Source organism: Vicia villosa, linkage group LG6, assembly GCF_029867415.1.
Source record: "Vicia villosa cultivar HV-30 ecotype Madison, WI linkage group LG6, Vvil1.0, whole genome shotgun sequence".
Classification (NCBI taxonomy): Eukaryota; Viridiplantae; Streptophyta; class Magnoliopsida; order Fabales; family Fabaceae; genus Vicia; species Vicia villosa.
In genome coordinates this window covers 78103747-78122724 of record NC_081185.1, presented here as the reverse complement: position 1 = coordinate 78122724, position 18978 = coordinate 78103747, and the positions used below count along the sequence as shown (strand labels likewise).

Sequence of the window (18978 nt, the reverse complement as noted above, 5' to 3'; positions counted from 1 at the left end):
TTGGAAAGTTGAATTATATTGATAAGTTGTTTGTGATGAAAATTGTTGTAAGATGTTACGTGATGAGAAGTGGTGAAATTATGGATGATCTATATCTCTTATATTATTTATCATGCATTCCTTTATATTGTAAGATATCTAACCCCTTTGCTGATGTTTCCCCTACCATGGAAAATGGGCAGGTACTCAAGTATAGTTGTGGAAATTTGTAGCTTCATCGAGTCCAGTTGGTGTGTCGCTCTGATACGTAGCACTCGGGGGATGTTTATTTTGTTATTTCATGTAGTTAATATATAAGTTGTTGAATTATAAGTTGGATAATGAGAAGTAATATGATGTTTAAAGGTTGTTTCTGATTGAATAAAGATGATTTGTTTATAAAGTCGCATGTTATGATTCTGTTGCATATTAAATAAAAGTTTGTTTGTTCTTAGAGCTGATATAAGTCGTTTATGATCCTCTGAGATTGAATTGCTGCATGTATGATTATGTATTGTTTATATGAAGTAAATGTGATATCCCAAATGCTTGTTGAAAGATTTTTAAATGCACTCTGATTTTCGCTTATAATTTTGGGTGGAATTTGGGGTGTTACAATAAACTGAAGGATAGAAAAACACTTAGAAAGGGGGGGTTTGAATAAGTGTGACTTTAAAAACTCTTAAGACAAAAACAATTAACACAATTATTTTTATCCTGGTTCGTTGTTAACGAAACTACTCCAGTCCACCCCCTTAGAGTGAATTACCTCAACTGAGGATTTAATCCACTAATCAATCTTGATTACAATGGTTTTCCACTTAGATACCCTCTAAGTCTTCTAGAGTATACTGATCACAACTTGATCACTCTAGGAATACACCACTTAGAAACTTCTAAGTCTTCTAGAGTCTACTGATCTCACTGATCACTCTAGGAACCTTTTACAAATCAATGTAAAATAAATGTTTACAAGAGTATTCAAATGCTTCTTAGAAAGCTATAATCACAACTGTGATATTTCTCTTAAGTTCTAAGCTTAAATCTCACTAAGATATTACAAATGAAGTGAGGTTGAAGATGAAGTTCGTAAGTAATTAATTCAGCAGCGTTTCAATATATTGCAAGAGTTGTGTATTGTGCTTCTGATCAGAACTTCATATTTATAGGCGTTTTGAGAAGATGACCGTTGGGAGCATTTAATGCGTTGCATGTTCCGTACAGCTCTGCATTTAATGTTTCACTCTTTTGTCAACTACCTCGAGCCTTGCTTTTGCTGCTTCTACTGACTTTGCCTTTTGTAGCTTCTAACGTTCCTTTTGTCAGTCAGTGTAGCCTGTCATCTTGTACTTGCTTCTGATCTGATGTTTGTAGAAACAGCGTTTGAATAATTAGATTCAAATAGCTTGGTGTAGAGCATCTTCTTGTCTTCTGACTTTGAAGTGCTTGAGCGTGATACCATAAGAACTTCAGTGCTTCTGCTTCTGATCCCATGTTCTTCTGATGCTTCATAGACCATGTTCCGATTCTGCTTGACCATCTTATGATGTCTTGCGAGAGCATGTTCTGGTGTTGCATTCTTGAACCTTCTGAGTCAGTGCTTCTAGCGCTGAATTGTGCATACTCTTTATATATTTCCCGAAATGGAAAATGTAAAGGATTAGAGTACCACATTATCTTATACAAAATTCATATACATTGTTATCATCAAAACAAGAATATTGATCAGAACAAATCTTGTTCTAACAATCTCCCCCTTTTTGATGATGACAAAAACATATATAATTGATATGAATTTGCAATCAGAATATCAGATGACCAAAGACAATTACACAGATATAGCATAAGCATATAATCAGAATGTGTGAATATGTCTCCCCCTGAGATTAACAATCTCCCCCTGAAATAAATACTAGAAGAATTTATAAATAAAAGACTTCCCTGAGTATTTTCCATTTCGGTAGAGACGTTCACTTTGCCTAGAACTTCAGAACATTCAGAGTTTCTGCTTCTTGCTTCCATAGGACAGCTTTAGAGCTTTGAATTTCTTCTTTGTTGGCACAGCATGCTTGATTGAATCAGGACATTCTTGAATGTATCATAGCATCATCAGAGCATCTATACATCCTGAAATGTTTCAGAACATACTAGACAAAAATATCAGAATCAAGAATGTATCAGAGCATTCTTAATGAATAACATGTATCAGAGCATTCTTGATAGATTCTTAATAAGTAGCATGTATCAGAGCATATGAGAGAAGAAAATGTATCTGTCATACCCCAAAATTTGCCCTCATATACTTACGAACGCCATTTTATTTCGAATAAATGAATTGGCACAATTGGTTTTCTATGGATTGACCAAGTGGATGTACCCTAATTGCTTTATTGGCCAAAAACCTTTGGTATTTGGCCAAATCAAGGTTATTCATATTTTGCCAAAAACCTTTTGGTATTTGGCCAAATCTAGGTTATTCGTAATTTTGTCCATAATTTAATTTTCTAAACCCCAATTTTTTGCTTGTGTTATTATTATTATTATTATTATTATTATTATTATTATTATTATTATTATTATTATTATTATTATTATTATTATTATTATTATTATCATTATTATTATTATTATTATTAACATTATTACTATCCTTTTTTGCAGGTACTTCCTTTGGCCATTAACCTTGTTTTGGCCAAACAACTTTGCTGGCCACTTTCTTATCATGCACCCTCATGGAGCAGCCACAGAATCCAGAGCTGAGTTTCTTTTTTTCTCTCCTCTTATTTTTTTATTTTCTTTATTCCTTTCTAAAAACAACACTTTTATTAATTCTTTTTAAAAACTATTTTTTATATCAACAACTTTTTTTAATAAAATTAACTTCTATTGTTAAGTTAAATTAATTTTAGTTTTTTTGATAATTATGATTAATTTAATTTAGGTTTGTTTAGTTATTAAAAATAATCAGGGTTACCCTCTCTCCAAAAATTTTGTTTGCCTTATGTCATTTGCCTTGCCTTATTTATTCTCTTAACTGTGGTTAACTTGCTCCCCATTTGGGGTTTAGCTTTTTTTTTATTTTTCATTTGTTTGCCTAAATTATTATTATTTTAATTTTTGATCTGCCACGTTATAATTGTTGAGATCTTTAATGCACTAACATTTTTCTTCTTCGTGGCTAATTTTCTGGAGTAACCAAAATCCTTCAGCCACGCGCGTTCAAAACAAAAAGCTAAGTTCTAATTCTTTTTTTTGTTGCCTTTTGCCCAAAATAGGGTTTACTTCAAATAGTTGATGAGTCTTTCCTACACTCACTCCTATTATTTTCCTTTAAATTTTCAGGGTTCGAGGAAGGCACTCAAGAATTTTTACTAATTATTGATCTCTCTTATTTTCCGCCTTTTAATTTCCCCCATCCCCGCAGGTGTTTATTGTAATAGCGTAGGAAATTGTATTTCTGCCTTTATTTTATTTTAATTGCGTGGTTAGTAACTTAGGGAGTGATAACCATGAATTGAACATAGATCACCTAATTACAAGATAAATGTTGTCGCACGCTCGCGAAATGTGAACAGAGTCGCCACCAATATATTTATCCCAAAGGGGGAAAGGAATATCAGAAAACCTGGAATAAATAAAGGATAAGAAAAGGTCTTGCGACCAGAGATCGGGTAAGAAGTCGGTTACGCGAGGGGAAGGTATTAGCATCCCTCACGTCTGTGGTACTCCACAGGATCCACTTATGTTTGTTCTATTCTAAGGGTGTATAATTCTAAAGCTTCATGCTAAGGGAATGCATGCAAAGGAAAGAAAAGACACACGGGGAAAATAAGGGTTATAAATAGTTGTGCTCGCTTAGGTCCCGCGACCCAATGCCTACGTATCCTTTTCAGGAATCAGAGCGCCGTAGTTCGGCTCTTTAGTTTTTGTTTGTTTTTGTGTTTTTTAGTTGAACAGTTACATTCGCACTCTGCTGCTCGACCTCTGGAGTCTTAAGCTAGGAATGGAGCGGAAATAACGCGTCCGATTAGGAGAAAGAATGCCCTGAAGGCAAGAGAAAGAAGAGAGATGATTGGTTTGTGTTTTTTAGGCGTAATTCCATGATGGACGAAAACCCACTACAACGCTTCGCATCACTTCCTTACTTTGTTTAGGTCTGAGCCTTTATTAGATATTTTGAAGTGTTTTTGGTTGGATGTCTTTTAAGGGAAATTAATTTGTGACTTGAATCATGCCTTAAAAGTTTAAGTGTTTAGAAATTAGAGAAATACATCAAAGCCTACGCCTCAATCATTTCTCTAAATAGCGGGTAAGAACATACACCGAGGCATACGCTTCAATCATTTCTCCCACCAAGTAGGAAAGAACATACATCGGGGCCTACGCCCCAATCATTTCTTTCACTAAGTAGGAAAGAACATACACCGGGGCCTACGCCCCAATCATTTCTTTCCCAAAGAAAAAAGGTATTAGCATGATTCGCGTCGTCCTTTATTAATGTTTTAAAAGTTGAAAAGAAAAGGAAGAAAAACTAGCCTAAAATGAATAACTAGTTTAATGTTATGATTATACCTAAATGTTAGGATGTAAGGGAAAACTAGCCTAAAGGTTATGAATTACGGGTCTTAAGATTCTAAAGGAATATACAAGTGAAATTACAAGTAAAAATCACAAGTAAGCATGATACAAAATTAGTACAAAATTGACAAAAAAAAGACTTGAAAATATAGCACAAAACATGAAAACAATTGATTCAAAATATAGTGCGAAAATGAATTAAAAGATACTATTTTTATGAGAATTTTACATGAGAAAAAGAATTCGAATTAAGCAAAAGAATTACAATAATAGCCTAAACTAATATTTTTGTGATCTTTTTTTATATGACAAAAATTAGTATCAAAGCCTAAAAATGATAGTAGAAAAATTAGTATTTATCACCTAAAAGAAATAGAAAAATTTAATTAAAACCTAAATTAAAATGCAATGGAAACAGGGGGTGCATACTGACTTTATGGGTGTGAAGAGCAGTGGGCGCAGGGCCCAGCCCAAAGGGTGTTTTTTGTTTACAGACTTTTCTATGCCAATAAGGTGATATGGGCCCAGAGGGGGTGCGTCCAGCAATTCAATTACAGGCCCACAAAGTTATATTTTTTGTACAATTTTTGTTCATACAAAAAATTAGGATGGCGCGATGGGCCCTCGAGCGGTGTGTGCTAGTAATTTCGTGAGCCCATTATAATTTGTGTTTGATCCCGAAGTTCAGATATCTTATTATGATTTTTAATAAACATAAAACAAATAAATAAAAATAAAAGAAGAAGAGAATTTGGGAATTAGGGTTGTGTGTCGATTAGCCTTCTCTCGCTCAGACTCTCTCCCTCGTACCCTAACTTACGCCGGAACTCACTCCGCCGCATCGGAGACGGCGGAGCCCGACCGAAAGCAGTGATCGAAGCTTCTACCTTCACCTATTTCTCCTCCTTCTCTCATCTATGACCTCAATTTTCTCATAACCTCGCTTTATTTCCCTAATCTGAATAGATCGTAAACCCTAAATCCGAAGGCAAAACCAATTGAATGCTAATAGTTACAAATCCTAGATCAAGATCATGGGGGAAAAGCTCAAGGATGCTCATACCACACCACAACATCAAGAACGGAAAGAAATATGGAGGTAGAGGAGGTAGTTCGAAGACGTACCTGGATTGAAGAGTTGTACGAGATGAAGAGAACACCGAGGATCCTTGGCGAAGTACACGCGGTTGATGAAGACGATAACTTCTTCAGGTGATTCTTGATCTCACTTCTTCATATTCTTCTCTTCTTCTGTTGTTTTCCTTTCCCGTGTGTGTTGTGAGCTCTGATTGAGAGAGATTGAGAGATTGAATCGTGAAGGTGAGGGCTTAGCTCTGTTGTAGCAGAGTTTCAGAGGTTGAATCTCTGCTCAACAATGGAGGTGAGTGTATAGTGATGCTGATGGTGAGGTTTGATGAATGATGAAGGTTTGAGAATTGTTGAAGATGATTGTGCAGTGGTGATGAAAGGTGGAACAGAAGATGAAGATGAAGGTGAATGAGAGTGATGAAGATCAATGGAGAATGGGAAAAATGGTAGATGGTGCGTGCAGAAAAAAAAAAGCTTTGCATTGCAGTGTGGTGATTCTGATTATATAGAGGTGAAGGTTGACGGATTCAGTTAGAGGGAAGAGGTGTGAGCCATTGGATTTTGATTTTCTGTTATGAATTGAAAGGTTAGGATCTGTCAGTTATGATTGGTTATAGACTGTTTGCAGTTTGTTATGTGGAGAGTTAGGAGTTGTAACAGAATTAGTTACATTCTGTTATTGGTAGTTAGGAGATTAGTTAGTTACAAAACTGTTTTGACAGTTATGGAGGGTTAGTTGCTAGGAAAAGTTTGTTACTTAAAACGGTTAAGTGTTAGCTATAGAATAAGCTGAGGTTTGAAGTTAGTTACATGACAGGAATTAGTTGAAATAGTTCGTTAAATATTATGGAGTGAACTGTTATGTGGTTGTTTCACGATGCTCTTCCAACGGTAATTTCTAGTGTAAGTCATGTGGTAGGAACCTGTCTTGAGTATATGCCCGGTCTCTTTGCCTATTTGAAACAGCTTGTGTGTATGTATGAATGTGAGATGAACTGTTATAGACACTTGGGCTGTTTTTTCCATTTTGAATCATGCTTTTAAACTCAATGGGATCCTCTCTATTTTTTTTTGTTTTGACTGATTGCTTGGTGGATACGGATGCTGAATTTTGTTGCTTTGAATGAACTATTGCTCAACTCGTTTCCGTTTGATTTAAGTCTGCACCGGTTTATATATGTTGGTTAACTTACTGATGCGGTTCTGTTTTGGATCACAGTGTGAATCATGAATGATGCTTCGTGTTTGGTGCAGGTATACCGCTTGAATGGGTGAGAAGTTTAGCCTTTGAAAATGCAGAATGCATGGAGCTTAAGACACTGCTTTTTTTGTTTTCTTTTTGAATAGCTGCAGAGTTATGGTGAATTTCTTATAGCCAAACAAAGCTCATGGAAGTAAAAAATCTAAAGCTTGTTCAATGGAGCTAAGGGACTAGGATTGATTTAAATATATATGGTATTTGGATAGGGCATATTGTATGAAGATGATGTATTGAATTGGGTGATTTTGAATGGTTCTGAATTGTGTGCACACAGGGCTGGAGGATTGGAAAATATTGGTGGATGCTTGTATGATATGGGGCTGGTTTTGGAATGAAACCATGTAATTATTTCTAGGCAATCTTGTTGTAATGAAAATGATGAATTTTGTAATGAGACACTTTTTTATGGTGAGCTTGGACAGAATTCGTATGCTCTGAATTTGCCATGCTGACCAAATTTTTTCTCAATTCATTTTCCATCGAGATTCCATCCGTTCCAATTTGTAATTTGAATCAATAGCGGTAACTCGAATCAATGGCATGGGGTAAAATACGAATTAATAAGAAAATCCAGGGATGACCTTGGCTAGAAAGTTCACTCCTCAAGGTTGACATTGACCAAAGTCAAAATTCTTGCTCAATACACATTTGTTCAATGAGAATCCGTAATGATACCATACACACAAATTAAATGGACCCATTAAATTGACCAAGTGCCGAGCCTCATCTTCTCTTCGGGTAATGAAATAAATAACCCTTTTGCTAAGACCTCTGCGGGACCTCAATTTTCTTTGATCCCTAATCTCATGTTTTAGATTTTTATTTAATGAATGAATGCATGATGTGAATGAAATTGCAATACGTATAAGCCAGTTAGAAATAGAATTAGATGGGCAAATTTTGGGGTGCAACAAATGTCATCGAAGTTAACCACGTGATTGTGCACCCACACACCTTTAGGGTAACCCCTCTTGTTGCCTATTGCCTTATAACTTGCTGCCTTGTTGCCTTAATTTTGTTGCCTAAAAATAGTCAAGTCCCTCGATTCCGAGGATACCTAAAGCAATGTTGCCTGTTGCCTTCAAAGTTATTGAAACTCCCTCGATGTTGCCTTATAAAAAATGATTGTCCCCAATTGCTAAGGTATCCTCGCATGATACCTAAAAAGATTAATGACTATTATATCCTTCCTTTAGACTACCTGCCCTCTTTATGGCATGGGACAGTCTTGTGGCAAACGATTATTCTCGATGACCCTTAAACATCCAACGATTATTCTCGATGACCCTTAAACATCCAATTGAAAGACTTCCTGCCCTCTCATGGTATGAATAGACCCTTTCGCCCTGAAAAGGTAAAAGAACAAATTTCTAAACTTAGGGTAGTTGCTATTAATTGCTTGCTCTTTTTCAAATTAAAATTCAAGTTCAAAATCTTTTCCCACTTCTTTTCAAAGAAACTTTTCAAAAAGACTACGCTTATTTACAAGCTAAAGTTCTTATTCAAATTTCTATTCACACCCCACTTTTTCAAACAATTCAAATATTTTGAAAACAAAGTGAGCTAAGCAATTAAGAGCCTATGGATAACCATGGATGCAAAGGGTGCTTTACACATTCCCTTTGTATAACTTACCCCCCGAACTCAAAATCTTTAAAAAGGCATTTTTCTGTTCTTTTAACCTTTTCTTTAAATTGGATAAAATAAAAGTCGGTAGCGACTCTTGCTATCTGCAACATTTTCAATAAAGTCAGTTCACCGTATTACAGTATCAGAGCATATTCTACCACGAGAATATCAGAACATTCTTCTTGCTTCTGATCTTGAAGCTTCACAACACTAAGCTTGCTTTAATTTTCCAAGAACATGCTTCTTTATAGAATTGCTTTTCCCATGTATTTTCTTCTTATGTTGAGCTTTTTCAGAATATCTTCAATCCTGCAAAAAAACCTCAAGGACATAGAACTTGCAAATAATGTTAGGAATGTTGAGACTTAATCCCAGCAACTAATATAATAAACCAAATCAATTATCATGTTTCTCCCCCTTTTTATCATAACATCAAAAAGCATTTAAAAAGATTCAGATGATAAAGCAACATAAAGTGAAGAAGATAATATTGCATTGATCAACAAAATATATCAGAGGTACAAAAGGGATAGAAGCAGATGCAAGAAACAAGAAAACATCTAAGACTAAGACATACTACGACTAGCCTAGCTTGGAAGCTATCTTGGCCAGAAGGTTTTGAATCTCAACAGTGCTTTCTGTCTGCGTCTTCATAAACGATCTGAACTCATTGTCAGTTTCTTCATGCTTGTCCAGACGAGAAGCAAGATCAGCTTGATTCTGTTGAAGAGCCTTCATGGTGTTCATCAGAACAGAAGGTCCAGCAGACGAAGCATCAACGCTATTGTCCAGAAGAGGAGTCTCAGCAACAACATCGACCATGAGAACATCAGCTTGATTTTCCTTAGGAGGAGATAGCATAGCAGAATGATTCTCAGCATCTTGAGTTTCAGCAACTTGGTTCTCAGCATTAGCTTATGATTCAGAAGCATCTTAAGCAAACACAGGTGAAGGGATTTCAGCTTCTGAATTCTCTAAAGCCAGAAGAATTTCAGCCAAATTCTTTGGAGGTGTAGGAGCAGCAAGTTCTGATGGGTATTCAACTTCTGGATATGCCATATTTGGCGCTTTCTTAGAGGGGTTCTCCCTTAGCCAGTTGAATATCAAGTGAAATTCTCCAGTCAGAACATTGTAACTAGGCTTCCACACAACCATATCAAGTGGATGCACTTCCTCGAGCTCATCAACAAATTCCTTCTCTTCAAGGGATTTCCAGCTTCTGATGGGATGATAGTACTTACCATCATCTAACTCCAGAAAGTAGCCAGAGGATCCAGTACTTTCAGCCAAGCATCTCCTTTGGATGTTCAAAAAATCAGTCTGAATATCCTTCTTGAAGAAATTCCACATTCTGCGAGTAGCAACATGATCCATCTTGGACTCATGAGTTGCTTTCAGAGTCTCCAAACCAGTTTTGACCTTATTCATCAACAAGTCATAGCAAGCATTAATAGAGGGTTCATGAGGATTGAAAGTGAAACAATAATCAGGGTAAAGAAGATTATAGGGTTTTGATTTTCTTGAGAACAAAGCAGGGGTGGTAGAAGATGAAGAATTTATGGTAGAGGTGTTTTAGAGAATATTTTCAGAAGGAAGATGGAGAGAGGTAGCATTTTGTGGTTGAGGGTTTAGAACAGGTGTAGAAAGAACTGGTTGGTTTCTGTTTGGGGTTATGGAAGAAGATGGAGTGACAGAAGGAGGAGGCTTTTTTTGAGAGGGACGTTCAGAAGAAACATAAATTTTATGAATGAGCTTTTTAAGGTGTTCATCAGTTCTTTTGGGTTTGAGAGACTCTCTCGGTTTCTTCTGCTTCTTTGCTTGCTTAGAATCAGGGCCTTCTTCTGTGGCCTTTCTCTTCAGTTTCTTTTCTTTCTTCTTCTTTTCCTTCTTCTTCTTTTCCTTCTTTCTTAACTCATCTAGAGATGGAAGAGTTCTTCCTCGAATCCAAGCAGGATCAACAGAAGTTTGAGCTTTAACGCATGACTTCAGATAGCGTTTGACAGATTTGTCTAGCTCCTCTTTGAACATATGAGAGAAACTCACAACAGGAGTTCTTCTTGTTAGAATATCTGGAAACATCTTTGAAGGAGTAGTCACTTCTTCAATCACCTGCATCCTTTTTAGAGAATGAGCATTCAGAATAACTCCTTGGATAGTAGTCAAGTGCTTAGATGGGCCAGCTGTTCTCAGAACATCTATCAAGCCACTCTCAATCAGAATATCTGAAATCATTCTTCCAAGAGGGATAGTATTATTCTTGAGATTTGGATTCTTCTGACGTTCTTCATCTCTTGATTCTTCAATATTAGTCTTCAGATGTTGAAAAAGAATGTGTGGTAAATTAACTCTCATTCCTTTTTCAATGCAGAATAATATGTACTTCTGATCCTGATTGACATATGCAATACGGTGAACTGACTTTTATCGAAATGTTGCGGTAAGCAAGAGTCGCCACCGACTTTTATTTTATCCAAAACATCAGAAAGGCTAAAAGAACAGGAAAGACCTTTTTTAAAGAAAACAGGGTTCGGGGGGTAATTATGCAAAGGGAAGGTGTGTAATACGGTGAACCGACTTTTAAAGAAATGTTGCGGATAGCAAGAGTCGCCACCGACTTTTATTTTATCCAATTTTAGGAAAGGCTAAAAGAACAGAAAAAGACCCTTTAAAAGACTGAGTTCGGGGGGTAAGTTATACAAAGGGAAGGTGAAAGGCACCCTTTGCATCCATGGTTATCCATGGGCTCTTAATTGCTTAGCTCACTTTTGTATTGTTTGAAATGTTTGAAAAGGAGGTGTGAAAAGTAAAAACTTTGAAAAAAGAACTTTAGCTTGTAAATAAGCGTAGTCTTTTTAAAATTGATTTGAAAAGAGTGGGAAAGGAGTTTTGAATTTTAGAGCAAGCAATTAATAGCAACTACCCTAAGTTTAGAAATTTGTTCTTTTAGCTTTTCGAGGCGAAAGGATCTATCCATACCATGAGAAGGCAAGAAGTCTTTCAATTGGATGTTTGAAGGGTCATCGAGAAATTATCATTCGCCACAAGACTGTCCCTTGCCATAAAGAAGGCAGGTAGTCTGAGGGAAGGATAGGATAGTCATTTATCTTTTTAGGCATCATGCGAGGATAACTTAGCAATAGGGACGAATCATCATTTACCGAGGCAACATCGAGGGACAAAATTTATGATGAATGAACTTAGGGCAACATTTGATTTAGGTATCCTCGGAATCGAGGGACTATGACTATTTACACTTTTAGAGGCAACAGGCAACAACAAGGCAACAGTATAAGGCAACAAGGCAACCAGAGGGATTACCCTAAAGGTGAGTGTGTGCACCACTCACGTGATTGTATTCATATAATATTTACCTTATAGTTATAGTTATCTAATTCTGTTAAAGGCTTGCACTCCCTAAGATTACTAACCACGCAGTTAAAATTATACGGAAATTAAAGGCAAGAAAATAAAAATCCTACGCTATTACAATAAACACCTGCAGGGATTGGGGAATTAGAACAGAAAATAAATAACAAAATAAATAAATAATTAATTTAATTTTTCTTGAGCCTTGATCTGCTTCGAATTCTTGATTGACCTTGAAAATTGCAATGAAAATAATAGGGCTGAGTGTATTGACTATTCGAAGCAAACCCTATTTTGGGCAAAAGGCGAAAAGTAAAATAATATTTAAATAAAATAAAATAAGGATTGGAAACTTAGCTTTGATGGTGCGTAGTCGGAGGATCGTGGCTAACCCTGAAAAATGAAGAAGAGAAAGGTAGAAAACTTTTTGTGGCAAATACAAGGTATTGATAATAAATAAAAGAGGAATTATGTAATAAAAAATAAAAAAATAAACATATAAAAATTAGAAGACTTAGCTTTTGGTCGGGTGAAGCGCTTGAAGTAACCCTGAAAATTTGCGCAAAAAAGACAATTTGTTTTAGTGTATGAGTGATCCCAACAGTAATAATTTAGGCAAAAATGGCAAGGCAAACCCCCAAAAGGGACAGAAATTAACTAAAGTTAACGGACATACCAATGACAGTGATTAGTTATCATGCAAAATTAAAATTGTATTTAGCCAAAATTAAATTATTACCCTAAAATAACTATTAATCTAAAAAATAATTATTTTAATGTTATAAAAAAAAATCGGGTTTTCGATTAAAAATAAATAATTATACAAAAAAGATTTTATTTGATAAACATATTTTCTATATAAAAAAAAATTATTATTAAGAAGAAAATAAATTAAATAAAACAAAAGATTTATGCAATTAAAACTAAAAATAAGAATAACTTAGCTGGATCTGGTGTGGTTGATTTATGATAGTTCACCGTGGAGCTGCAGGATGAGGAGCGTTAGATCTGCTCGCTGGTCAGATCGTATGGTTGATGATTGACGGTGTACCCTGCGCACAAGTAGGGGTGGCAAAACGGGCCGTGGCCCGCAGGGCCGGCCCACCACCTGCCAAAAAGTGGCGGGTTGGGTTGAGATTTTAGGTCCGCCGCTCGCCAAAACTCGCCCCGCAAAAACCCGCTACCCGCCATACCCGCCCCGCCAAAGCCCGCCGCCCGCCAAAACCCGCCTCTCCTCCAAAACTCACTATTTTTTTAGTTAATTCTAGTAATTTTAATTCTTGATGGTTTATTTTATACATTTATTTATAAATATATGTAATATTTTTTTAAGTAAATTTGTTAAAAAGTTGCTTTTATAAAAAATTGTTTTAAAAAATAAGTGAAAAGTTTAATTAAAAGGTAAAAAAAGCCTATTAATTTATTAAAAAAATATAAATAAAAATAGGCGGGTAAGCCCGCCGCCCGCCAACCCGCCATCTTGGCGGGGCGGGCATGACTTTTATGCCCATTTTACTTGGCGGGCATGCCCGCCCCGCTCGTTTTTTGGCGGGCATAAGGCGGGACGGGCGGCGGGCGGGGCGGGCGGCCCGTTTTGCCACCCCTACGCACAAGCATCCTTGCCATACTGGATCTGCAATCAAAGAAAATTAACAAAATTATATGCAAGAGGCAGGGTTCGAACCCGTGCTCTTGCATACAAGAACCTTAAGGAAGCGTCTCTTCTCTGCTGGGCCACACACATATACTGTTAGCACAATGCCTTTTACTAAACTATGTTAAATTCAATTTCAGATTAAATTTAAAAAAACATGAAACGCGCCCTGTAGCTAGCTTTCTTCTTCCTTCCTGGTTTTTAGAACAGAAACCTTCAGCCACGGTTTCAACGCGTAGCCGTAGGTCTTTCCACTCAAACCTGCAAATTGTAATAAAACAACACCGAATAATAGCATGGATCAATTGTAATCAACCTTCTGAACCCAATGGAAACTTTAGTTTTGTCAATTTTCTCCCTAACTTAATATCCCCAAATTAAGACTTAAAAACCCTAACCATGGCACCTTAGGGTTCCTGCATCAAAACTCCAATTAAACATTTCAAACACTTTGCAAACACGATGATAAACATAAATATGCAATCAAATTACGTATACGATGAACGAATTTGCAAAATCGAATTTTGAAAAAAACATGAGCAAACCGTAAAATGGTGATGGTGATTCAAGATGCGGCAGCGTCTGGGAATGGTTGGGAGACCTTCAGAAACGCCCAGGAAACTCGTTTGATGCTTTGGAATTGCTTGAATGAACCTCTAAAAATTTCTGCCATGGCCCTCCTAGTCACGATTTTTTTTAAGCTCATATATAGTTATGGAGGCTGCCAATCCTTCCCCTTGTTTCTGAACTGATCCAAGTCTTTTATAAGGGGAGAAGTAGGTCAACAAAAACAAATTCAATCTTCATCTCTTTAAGAGATTGAGATTTGATTGAGGAGAAAAATAGAAATAATCATGAATTTAGCCAAATCATATCTTCAATCACGGTTTATCCTATAATCCAATCATTTTATATTTTTTTTAATAATTTATTTAATATTTAAATAAATATTAATAAAATTGTAAAAAGAAAAATGATAGGATTAAAGATTTCTTTTAAGGCCATGGGCTTGGACCAAATTAAGTTTTATGGACTTTATTTCTATTTGCACCTACAACCCAAAAAGAAATAGAACAATATGTAAATATAATAAAATGACTCAATAATTTCGATTAAAATTCAACTTAAATCTAAATTGAATTAAAACTATAATTGTAAGCCTAAAAAGGGGTTAGTGAACCGAAAGTATTGTTAAATCGTAAAAACGACCAAAATACGCAAAGATGAACATGTTCTTCATATTTTCAAAAAAAATGCAAGATTAAGTTAATTTGCAGATGATATGCAGAGCATACGCTTAAGAAAGAATCTGGAGGGCAAATTTTGGGGTATGACAAGGTGTGAGACACCCTTTGCATCCATGGTTATCCAAGGGCTCTTAATTGCTTTGCTCGTTTGAAAAGAAATGTAGAGGAAGAGAATACGGACTTTAGCTCGTAAATGAGCGTAGCATTATTGAAAGTTTATGAAAAAGTGTAAGAAAAAGATTTAAACCAGAGCAAGGCAATTAGGAGCAATTACCTTAATGTTTGTAGAAAAAATTCTTTTAGCCTTTCAGGGTGAAAGAGTCTATCCATGCCATAAGAGGGCAGAAAGTCTTTTGTTTGGATGTTAACGGGTCATCGAGTTATCGTTCGCCATAAGAGTGTCCCATGCCATAGAGGGGCAGGTAGTCTAAGGGAAAGATCAGAATAGCCTTTCGTTTAGGCAACCAGAGGATACCTCAGCCCTTCGTGGGCAACTTCCGAGGGACGAGATCATATTTAGTGTATCGAAGGCAGCATCATTAGGGACTTATGATCTTTGCATTAGTCGAGGCAACATGGCTGAGGTATCCTCGTATTCGAGGGACATGACTATTCTGCAAAAAACACAAGGCAACAAGGCAACAGGCAACAAGCAACAGGCAACAGGCAACAAGAGAGGTTACCAAAAAAGTGTGCGTGGGTGCAACAATCATGTGATTAATTCAGAAATTTAATCTTATAATTAGTGATGCTAATTCAGTTCAAGGCTTGCACTCCCTAAGATTACTAACCACACAATAATATAATATGCAGATTAAGTGCCTTTAGGGCCAAGCAATACAACCTCGGACCAGTTACAAATAATATGAGGAAGGGAAAAAGAAACCAGTGGATCTGATTCAAGTAATAATTAAAGCAGAATAAATAAGCAAGGTTAAGATTTAGGGTTACCGACTATTGAGCTTTGGCGGTTGGCTAACCCTGAAAAAGTGGGAAAAAAGAGAATAAAAATAAAGGGGTGAGTGTATGGACAGTTCATTTGCCAAATAACGTTAACCCTAATTTAATAAAAAATGGCATAAAGAAATTAAATAAATATGAAAAAAGACTTAGCTTTGATCTGATAGGGTTGGTAGTCGGAGGAGCCCTGATGTTGACCCTGAAAAGAAATGTCCACAAAATTGTCCAGTTGCTCAAGATAGTGCCGATCAAAGAAGAGGAACCGATGCCGTCGAAAGAACGGTGCGGCCATAGATTCGACGCCGTGGTGCAAGGCGGAGAGGGGCCGAATCGCTGAAGGTGGTGGCGCGGCGGATGAGCTACGATTTCGGTGGAGCTTCTGTGTTGTTTCTTGTTGGATTTTGCTGTTGATTACAGGTGTATTGGAGTTGAATCGATTGAAGATGCCGACGCGGCGGTGTTGCCCCGGAGATGTTTGTGTCTTCTTTTAGCTTTGTCTTGGATTTTCTCTTTTGTGATTCAGTTTTTTCTCTTCTCCGAGAGCGTCTTCGCAGTGGGTCCGAGAGCCTCGAGGATCGATGATGGTGATGCTGATGAGGATGCTGCTGCGTATACGGATTTGTGCGGCTGAGCGGTTATCGTCGGTGTTGTCACGGTGTTTGATGCGTGGGTGAGAGTGAAGGAAACATATTCGATGCCGGTGTTGTGTTTGAGTCGATCTCCGATCCTTTTCTAAAAGCCTCACAACGATGAATATAAGATTGGTTCAGTGATGTCGTGTTGAAGTGACTATGAGTTCGATCGGAGCTAACGGACGGAGCGGCAATTTTGAATTGTATCTCATTGTACTTCATCTTGTATGCTTCTCCTCTGCAACCTGTAAAAAAATGAGAAAACCATAACAGTAATGGAAAAATACATAATTTTCTCCTTATTTTTTACTCTGTTTTTCCAATTCGATATGAATCTTGTCACTATGAGTGATGTCTGCAGGTTGTTATTATTATTCAATGGTTTGAATCCATTGAGTTGGATTTCTTGTGGCCTTGAATTGGTTTTGGCTTGATGTTGCAGATGATTTAGTTATGTGTTTATAGCAAGTTAAATTTAACAGGGAAGGTTTTCTTTTGGAGAAGAGTGATACAGGTATCGACTCCACACGTCACAAAGGAATTTGATTGGGAAAACTTCACATACAACATATTTACAATTGAGAAGAATTGTTGGTAAAAAATAAAAGGGTTTTTTCTTGTGAAGGTATAGTCATGGATGTGAGATAAATTGTGTGAAAAGCTTATGTGCAGTTGAAAGTCAGTGTGTGGAATAAGGGTTCTGTGTATGAAAAGTGGGAGAGAATAGGTTAGAAAAACTGTGGAAAAGTATGTACGAGAGGATGTTAAAAAACAAGGATTCTAAAAATAGGGTTGACTTCCTCCTCCTGTTGTAAGGAAAATAAAGTTTATTTATAATGAAAATTAAGTTAAATTAAAAATGGGCTTTATAGGATGGGCTTGGATTAACTTAGGCTCAACGGATTTCATCTTTATTTGCACATGAAAAACACAAAGAAATAGAACAAATGCAAATAACAATAAAATGATTTACTAATTTTAATTAAAAATTCAACTTAAATCTAAATTGAATTAAAATTAAAACTGTCAACCTAAAAAGGATTATTAACCGAAAATATTGTTAAATCGTAAAAACGAACAAAATGAGCAAAGATAAACCTGTGATGTATATTTTCGATTTTTCTGAATCATGCAAATGAAATAAAAAGGAAAAAATTAGGAGTGACATTTGAACTCGGGACCTCGCGCTAATGTAGCTTTCATGCTCAAGTTCTTACCCACTGTGCCTATTCATTTATTCGAAATAAAATGGCGTTCGTAAATATATGAGGGCAAATTTTGGGGTATGACAACATAGGTAGCAGCGCTTGATTGTTTTCTATGATAAAGAGATCCCAGAATGATCTCAACCCATACTCTGTAGGAAGGCTTCAAGGCAGTGTTGAATGATGATACCTTGCGTTGAATATTCGAAGATGAAGCCATGGATTCACACTGAGATTCGGGTTTAGTAACTAGGGTTTATGCAAAAACAAGAGAGAGATGAACACAAAATGACAACAAACAAAGAGAGAGAATGTAAAGATATGAAATGTTATGGGAATGAGTTTATATAGGCACGGATCTGAAATGAAATGTAATATGTTTCTGAATGAACAGGATTACAGAAAAACAGAGAATCAAATGCATTTAATGTTCAGTGACATTAGGGTAAAACGTGATATTTGAAATGATTTGCACAGTTACCTAGGGCGGAGTCTCATCAACTGCACGCATGCTTGTCCAAATAGAGTGAACACGTGTTCATCTTCTGGAATAGCTAGTGACAACTGTTTTGCTTTAAAAGAGATTTTGAATCAACTTAGACATATGAAACATTAGCAATAACAGAATCAGAATATCTAACTGATCAACATCAGAACTTCTTATAAGAAAAATAAAACTGATCATTTCAAATCTAATCCATATATCAGAACTTCCCATCCTTTCATTCTGGGCATAAATCCATACTGATATTCTTCAGAATGAACTTAAACCTATCTTCAGCAAGGGGTTTTGTAATTATATCAGCCCATTGATGGTTTGTATCAACGAAGTTTAAAGAAAGAACACCCTTCTGAACATAGTCCCTAATGAAATGATGTTTAATCTCAATATGTTTAGCTTTGGAATGTAAGATTGGATTCTAAGATAAACAAATAACAGAAGTATTATCGCAGAAGATAGGAATGTTACTCTCATATATCTGATAATCTTCTAGCTGACTATTCATTTAGAGCATCTGTGTACTACATCCAGCAGCAGCAACATATTCTGCTTCTGTCGTAGAGAGGGTAATTGTAGCTTGCTTCTTGCTGTACCAGGAGATCAGGTGACTTCCAAGAAATTGACAACTTCCAGAAGTACTTTTCCTTTCAACTCTTTCTCCAGCATAATCAGCATCACAAAATCCTACTAGGTTGTATTTTTCAGATCTTCTGTAGACTAAACCAACATAAGTAGTACCTTTCAGATACCTTAGAATTCTCTTAACAGCTGTTAAGTGAGATTCTCTAGGATCTGATTGGAATCTTGCACACAGACAAACACTGAATAAAATGTCAGGTCTAGAAGCAATAAGATATAGAAGAGATCCAATCATAC

The 18978-nt window shown here is 36.3% G+C and overlaps 1 long non-coding RNA gene across 1 annotated transcript; it reads left to right on the top strand.

Annotated features, from left to right (window-relative positions):
* Window positions 1-5304: 5304 nt before the first annotated feature.
* On the top strand, window positions 5305-7395 carry LOC131611700 (uncharacterized). Its single transcript, XR_009287094.1, has 2 exons — window positions 5305-5769; window positions 6901-7395. It is a non-coding gene; the product is annotated as an uncharacterized LOC131611700 (long non-coding RNA).
* The last annotated feature ends 11583 nt before the right edge of the window (window positions 7396-18978 follow it).